Genomic DNA, 7,629 nt, shown 5'->3' with positions numbered 1-7,629 from the left:
GCACTGCCTTTAGTAACTGATAGGCCGCCTGGTGCTGCTACTGCAGCGCCGCCTGCCCTCAACATGATCGGGCTGAGAACTCCTGGGGTGCGGGTGTGCCGGGGCGTGGCAATCGGAACCAAGTTTGCGCGCAGCGCGCACAACCAAACCAGCACAGCCCAATCAGTGTCTGACTCCCGCCACCAACCGACAACACTGAACTAAGAGCCGCCATGACACCATCACATATATGATCAATGCAGTAATCTTTGCTCAATACAGTCTCCGGTGATTCAACTGAAGCACTCACGGGGACTCGGGAGACCGAGAAATTAGAACAGCACTCTGCGCCGAGTGAGTAAGCTAACATTATATCATATGTGACGTGTATAGACCCGATCCCTAAAAGTAAGTGCCGGTGCTAAGCACCGAAAGCACTGGCACCAATTAAGCACTACAGAAGCGCTGCTTAAATACCACTGACTGCTCAATGTGTTTTTAGTTGGCAGTGCTCATTGCTGCGGCAGGCGTGGGGGCAGGCTCAGTCTGCCTACAAATGTTTCAATCACCTCGGAACAAAGTTACTGACCTCTCACATCGAGACTTGGGATTTGACGTCTCAGGATTTAATTTGCCCAATCAACAGCCTAACTAGGGTCCGGGACGCACACGGTGTTCAGTATGCAGCTAGCACAGCCTGCAGCTGAACTCGCACTGCGGGGCGCACCTGCTCGTGTAATAATCAGACATACGCGGCCGCTGTGGATAATATATTGATGAGCAAACAGTTTGCATTCCCGCACACCCTATATAAACGCGACTTTGCAACTCTAGGTCACATCGCATGAAACAGTCTTAAAACAACTGAATTTTAGGCTGCCTAACAGTGTCAGTGGGCGCGCTGTGCAGAAAGTTGTTGCTGCCGGAATGTGGGGCTGGGCCTTTATGCAGGAAGCAAGGCTGTTAGTTCGGGCTGCTTCAGCTGTACTCGGATGCAGGCTGAGTAAGGGATCAGGCTGTAATGTGTTAAGCACGGGACTCTGCAACACTCGATGCTGACACAATCCCTCTGGGGGGCACTACAGGCTGACAAAAGCCCGCCCTCTTCCTAAAAGATCCCGTGAAAGAACACCTGAGGCGGACACAGAGCACCTGATTGTTGGTTCAATTGAAGCTGGCGAAATCCTCTTCCTCTGAACAGAGAAAGTGAGCACACCTGAAGGAACCACTGCCCAACCATGGGCCAGCCCTGGATCTCTATCACTCTTTCTTTGAGACCACTCCAAAGCTATCGAGGATTCATTGCTTGAGAGTTTGCACGCTGGAATCGCAAGCATATAATGCTTATACCAGGCAAGTGAAACGACAAGTCTCAGCACGCGTCATTATCGAATGAAAGCTTTCATCGTTTGAAACTCTCACCAGTGAAATGCCGCAGTCGGTTGTTAAGTCAGTGTGTGGTCATGATAATATAAGAAGTAAACACGCTCGCTGGAGTGTTTTATTGTTTTTTTTGTCTGTCAGTCACCTGCTGCTCGCTATAGACTAGTAAGTGTAATTAGTACCTTCTCCAGCCTGATTTAATTTGCTTTTAGTGCGTCATGATAAGTCTTGTGAACTGGGCACCAGGTTAGTACCCTTCCATTTCTAGTGCTTTGCAGCTGTTTAAAGACATTCTTAAAGAGTCTCATTGCTCAAACGGGTGTAATTTCTGATATTTATGAGTTTCCATCCTTTTCATGCTTGATTTTGCTAACGAGAAAGTGTCTTGGTGCAAAATGTCACTTACACTGAGATCATGAAAATGTCACACACAAGCAACCTGAAACCTTGGCAGCTATGAACTGTTGATATTTAGTTGGCACCACCTGCTTCATATGTGTCTGCCATTCTTCCATTTGTATGCCTTTCTTTAGGATTTTCTGGCGTAACACTTCCGTTGCACAACTTGTTCTGGTAAATCCCTTGTTAGTTTTACTGTTCCCTTCGAACTGTACACTTAAAAGTTCATTTAAACTTGTTTTTCCAGCTCGTTGCAGTTATGCAGTATCCTTAGCATGTTGTGTCCATTTAGAATGACCTACGGGCCTTTCGAGGTGCACAAGGGTTGAACGCGAATAAACCTAGCTTCTTCCCCCCCATGCTTCTTATTTGTTCCATTACTTTGCAACTCCAGGACCTCTTCCTTAGCCGCTGGGACAGCGGAATTATGGTTCTTTAAGTTGCAGCCCAGGTTATGAATGCTGTTGGCGGGAGGAATTTTAAGAGCAAAACCATCTTCCTTAAATATGTGAGCGAGGTTCTTAACTTTGGGTCTCTGAGGGGAGTGTAACGATTTCACAATTTCAAGGGATACCTTCTGAGATTTTCAGGTTGATAGGGTGATTATCATCGCCCCCCTCCTGCGGCATATGAGCTGATTTCAGCAATAAATGTTAACCTTTTTTTTTTCCCCATTCTTTCTGTCTCACAGTTTCCTGCTGGTAAAGAGTTTTTGTTGTGCCCCTTCATTGACGCATGAGGTCTGTTTCCCTTTTAGTTTAGGGACCAATCTAAGCCTGAGCTTTTGTTTGTTCGTGGGGACAGAATCTTTTCTCTCATTTGATGCAGCTCCCTTTTTCTTAGGTAGGTGGCGTACTTTCTCTTTCTGGGTATTTGTATTGTTAGAGTAGCTTCTGCAATAATATTTGTCCCATTATAGTGTAGTTTGCCGAGTCTTTTTAGCCATCTCTCGCTTATATATGGTTGAAAGCCGTCCGGATGCTGGTCTACATTCCAATCAGTGTTTTTTAAAGTGCGCTACTCACCTGTGAGGGTCTCAAGGTGCTGGTGGGCGGAATGGGGTGAGGGGGGGAGGGGGGTTTGTTGTGCGAGCACCTCCGTAGGTCATTCAAAGAGCCAGGTCTTGAACTTTCTGAATTGGTACAGTGTCGGCTTCGTCTGATGCGGTGGGGGGGGTTCGTTCCAGGTCTTGGCCATGAGGTAGGAGAAGGATCTGCCACCCGCTCTGGCCCTGTGAATGCGGGGGACAGTGGCTAGAGCTAGGTCGGCAGAGCGGAGGTTTCTCTTGGGGGTGTGGAAGGAAATTTCTTTTGTTGAGGTACTGGGGTCCTGTGTTATGGAGGGCTTTGTAGGTGTGTTTGAGCAGTTTGAAGGTTATCCTTCTTTCGACGGGGAGCCAGTGGAGGTCGCAGTGGTCTTGGGTGATGTGGTCATGTCGTGGGATGCCAAGGATAAGTCTGGCTGCGGCGTTCTGGATGGTCTGGAGTTTGCGGACGAGTTTTTTGTTGATTCCGGCGTAGAAGACGTTTCCGTAGTCTAGTCTGCTGGTGATGAGTGCATGGGTGATGGTCTTTCTGGCATTGGGGGTATCCAATTGAAGGTCTTGCAAAGTATGCTGAGGGAGATGAAGTAAGTGGAGGACACAGCGTTGATCTGGAGGTTCAGGAAGAGTTGAGTATGATGCCAAGGTTGCAAGAGTGTTCCGTAGGGGTGGGTGGGTTTCCGAGGTTGTGGGGCAACCAGGTGTTGTCCCATGCAGAGGGGGTGGAGCCAAGGATGAGGACTTATGTTTTCTCTGAGTTGAGCCTCAGGCAGCTGCTGCGTATCCAGGTTGCGACGTCTTTTCATCCCTTCTTGGAAACTGTGCCTGGTGATGTTGGGTTCCTTGGTGACGGAGAGGATCAACTAGGTGTCGTTGGCGTATGAGACTATGTTAAGTCTGTTTTCTACCGTGGTCTTGGTACTTGAAGTTGCCATAGAGCGTCTTTGTTGGACTTGCCCTTTTTGAAGGGTCATCCCTGAACCTTTTGCCTTCCTCCTAGCCATTTTTCTGACATGGTGTTGGTGGTTTTAGGACTCTGGGCACTTTAGCACTGCTGTCCAGTGTAAAGTGTATGTGCTCTCTGTGGTAAACATGGTAAGATTGCTCTACACCTGTTTGGCATATTTAATTTACCTGTCAGTCTCTGGTAAAGTGGTATCTCAGATACCCAGGGCCAGTACAGTAAATGTTACTGGTCGGCTTGCAGCGCTGATTGCGCCACCCACCAAAGTAGCCTTCAAACCTGTCTCAGGCCTCTGCCATTGCAGGGCCTGTGCGCACAGTGTTGCTTCCGCTGTGACGTGACCCCTAAAGTGTGTGCCACGTCTGTGACCCCCCTTTTACTGCATATTAGTCACCCCTAAGGTAGGCCCTAGCTAGCCCTATCGGCAGGGTGCATTGTGGGTAAAAGGTAGGACATGTACCTTAAGTGTGTGACATGTCCTGGTAGTGACAAACATTTTGGTTTCTCACTCTTGTGAGGCTGCCCTCCCATAGGAATGCATTGGCCATTCCTTGAAGTGTTTCAGTGGTAATTCCTGATATGAGAAGAGCAGCGTAGTCAAGTTTGGTATGGTTGGAATAGTAATAATAAATGCTGCGCAATGGTGGAAACAGTTTTATTATAACTATTTTAGAAATGCCACTTTTAGAAGTTGGCATTTCTGTGTGCTATGTGTCTGCCCGCCTGATTTGGATTGCATGTCTGGCTTTGGAGTGACGGGGGGCTGGTGAGGCGTGAGCGGCTCCAGGGAGGGCAGGGTGAGTCAGCGCTAGGCTGAATATGGGATCTGCATTTGGAGCAGTGGGAGGAGTAGTCCCCTGAACCTGAATAGGTCGTGTCTTCCTGGGTGAATCCTGGCTCCGCCACCCTGTTGAGTGTGTGATGACCGAGCCCCCACCTGACGGAGGGTAAGAGGAGCCCTGTAAACAGAGTGCTCCAATATCCCCCAGAACTAGTTGAGACTGGTTCCCCCAGCCTTGTGCCAAGGGCAGAATAAAAGAAAATGTAGTATAAGTGCTGCGGCTGTGACCCCATGAAAAGGTTGTGCTTCCTTGTGACTTGGGGGGAACTTGCTGCTGCTGGGCCCCAGGAGGATCCACCATGAGGGACTGCCTCCCCGCCAAAGGGCCCTGTGAGCTGGCCTGACTGGGCCCAGCCTTTGCCCTGAGACTGTTGGGACCTTAGCACCTCGTGGGAGCTCTATTTTTCAGGAGGAGCACAAGGACTCTGCAGCGCTGAGCTGCACATCGTTTGAGGGAAATCCCAGCGTAGGGATTCCCCCATGCTGCTAAAAAGGACAGCGGGAGCCTATCCCGAATTTTGTGGGAAGCGGGAGTCCACCCTGCGGTTTTAAAGGATTAGAGTGCGAGCCCACCCCGCGTTTGTGAGTATTTCCAGAAGGAAGCGGGAGCCCACCCTGCATGGATGCCAGCGCGGCGGGAGCCTACCCTGCCCTGTTGAGCCGAGGAGTTAAACCGAACCGGAACACAGGCCGAAGTCTGTGCCTGGTTGTGGACGGGGCTAATGTACAGCCACCCAACCAAAGTGGGCTGGGAAGAGGAAGCTGCTGAGGCTGCCAATTGCAGGGCGGCCACGGAGGAAGTCAGGCAAGTGAAGCCTGATCGTGGACGGAGCTCTACTCCCAGGAGCAGAGAGAGCCCCGCATGCTGCCAGACCAGAGGAGTCCAGAAGGAGAGCTCCATGAGTGGGGGCTAATAAGAGCTGCGTTGGCACCCCTGGAGGCACCGTGGTGCCACAGCTGATCCTTGCTAATTTCTTTTGGGGGCGATTTTCGGGTTCTCTGAGTGGGACCGGAGAGGCACAGTGGTGCCAGGCCTCATTATCACTGCTGCACCGCACACGCGTGGGCAGCTGCAACGTTGGGCAATATTGTTTTAGAGTCCCAGTGGGGGCTCAGGAGGCACGGCAGTGCCAAAGGTCATTCTTCACAGCTGAACAGCAGAAGCACGGGCAACTGCAACCATGGGGGCATTTTTCTTTCTCTGAGAATGAAGGAGTGAGATACACTCCTCTGCCCCAGCGCATTCAACGCAGAGTTTTCGCTGCCAAGGCAGCCAAATGGGCCAGTGGAAGACCCTAGAGTAAGCCCTGACATTTTGGACAAAGGGCATTGGAGCCCAGTGGAAGGCCAGTTGGCCTGGGGTCAGTTTGGTAATATTGGTAGAGCGACAGGCTCTACAAAACTGCGTAATGTGTTTATACCTAATATGATGGTTGCCAAATGTGATTTACGCCCATGGTCTTTATGCATAATGTGTTCATGCTAATGTGATGCCTACAGACTGTGCTTATGAGGCTTGGGCCTAATGTGTTTTATGCCTAATGTGATGCAGACATAATGTGTTTGTTTTGGAGGCTATTTTTTTATATAATCTTGTGTACAGTTCCTTTTGTGGTGTGCCTAGTGTGTTGCTGCTGTGTGTGTGTGTTGCGCAAACGCTTTACTCATTGCCTCTGGGATAAGCCTGACTGCTCATGCCAAGCTACCAAGGGGGTGAGCAGGGGTTATCTTCAGCGTGTAACTCCCTTGCCCTGACTAGAGTGGTGGTTTCTGCCTGGCTTTGGCGCATGCCTTAGCCAACCAGAAATCCCATTTCTAACAGTCTTGATCTTGCGGTGGAAGAAAGAGCTGAGTTTGTTGCAGAGGTCTTAGGGAGGAGGGACGTCTGCAGTTTCGCTGTTCGGACTAGTACATTTTTGTATGATGGTGAAGAGTTCCTTGGAGTTGGAGATGATTCTGTCTTGGATGAAGTTTCTCTTTGTTTATTTGATGTGTTGGTGGTGTGCCGTGGTGGCGGCAGCCTTGTAGGCAGAGGGAGTTTCCGGGGTTTTTCTGTTTCTCCTCGTTTTCTCCAGTCGTCGGCAAGAGCGCTTGGATTCTTGGAGGTCCATGGTGAACCAGGTGGCTTTCTTGTTGTGTCGTCGGGTGGTGTTCTGGAGGAAGGCGAGAGTGTTGGTGCAGTTGGCGATCCAATGTTGGAGGTTGCTTGCTACTGTGTTGATATCTGTCATAGTAGGGGGAGGAGTGCCACTGAAGTGAGGTGTTCTTCAGAGACTTTGTTCCAGTTGTTGCATGGCAAGTGTGGCATGCGCTTGTGTGCGGTTGGTGTCGAGATGGATAAATGAATGCAGTGGTAGTCTGTCCAGAGCGGTTTTGTGGTGTGGCTGAAGCGAAAGTTGTATCCTCTGGTGAAGATGGGGTCAAGTGTGAGTCCTGCCATGCGTGGGAGGGCGGAGATAAGTTGCTTCAGTCCTATGTTGGTGAGGTCCTCAAGGAGGGCGTTGGTGTTGGGATTACAGAGGGTGTTTAGGTGGAAGTTCAGGTGTCAGAGCAGTATTTAGTCCGTGGAGGCGATGGCCTGGTGGGCAAAGTGGTCTGCAATGCAGGTGGTGAAAAGAGAGCGGGGTCTGGGAGGTCTGTAGGCGGGTGTACTGCGGAGCGTCGTTCTGGGGTTGGGCTGGGTCTGAAAGTGGATGTGTTCCATGAGAGGCGAGTCATCGTGCGAGTTGGTGTTTGTTATTCGGAGGGAGCTTTTGTGGACAATGGTGAGGCCGCCTCCTGGGCGGTTGGGCCGGTCTTTCTTCAGGATCTTGTATCTGTCTGGGATGGCGGTTGCGATGTCTGGTGCGGAGCTGGCATTGATCCAGGTCTCTGTGAGGAAGGTGACGTCGGGCGAGTGAGTGTTGAGGAGGTTCCAAATTTCAACAGCGTGTCTATGCATGGAGCGTACGTCGAGGAGGATGCAGCTCAGGGGCTTGTGTGTGGTGGCGTCCGGGGGGTGGCTGTCTGGATCAGGAGGTG

The 7,629-nt window shown here is 50.6% G+C and overlaps 1 long non-coding RNA gene across 1 annotated transcript in view; it reads left to right on the top strand.

Moving 5' to 3' along the window:
• Window positions 1-973: 973 nt before the first annotated feature.
• Window positions 974-7,629, top strand: part of LOC146857172 (uncharacterized) — a 227,290-nt gene continuing 220,634 nt past the window's right edge. Inside the window, exon 1 of the long non-coding RNA XR_014979863.1 lies at window positions 974-1,332. This is a non-coding gene — a long non-coding RNA (uncharacterized LOC146857172). The remainder of the gene's footprint in view (window positions 1,333-7,629) is intronic.

This window comes from Triturus cristatus, chromosome 3_2 (assembly GCF_964204655.1).
Source record: "Triturus cristatus chromosome 3_2, aTriCri1.1, whole genome shotgun sequence".
NCBI lineage: Eukaryota > Metazoa > Chordata > Amphibia > Caudata > Salamandridae > Triturus > Triturus cristatus.
This window is presented reverse-complemented; position numbering and strand designations above follow the sequence as displayed.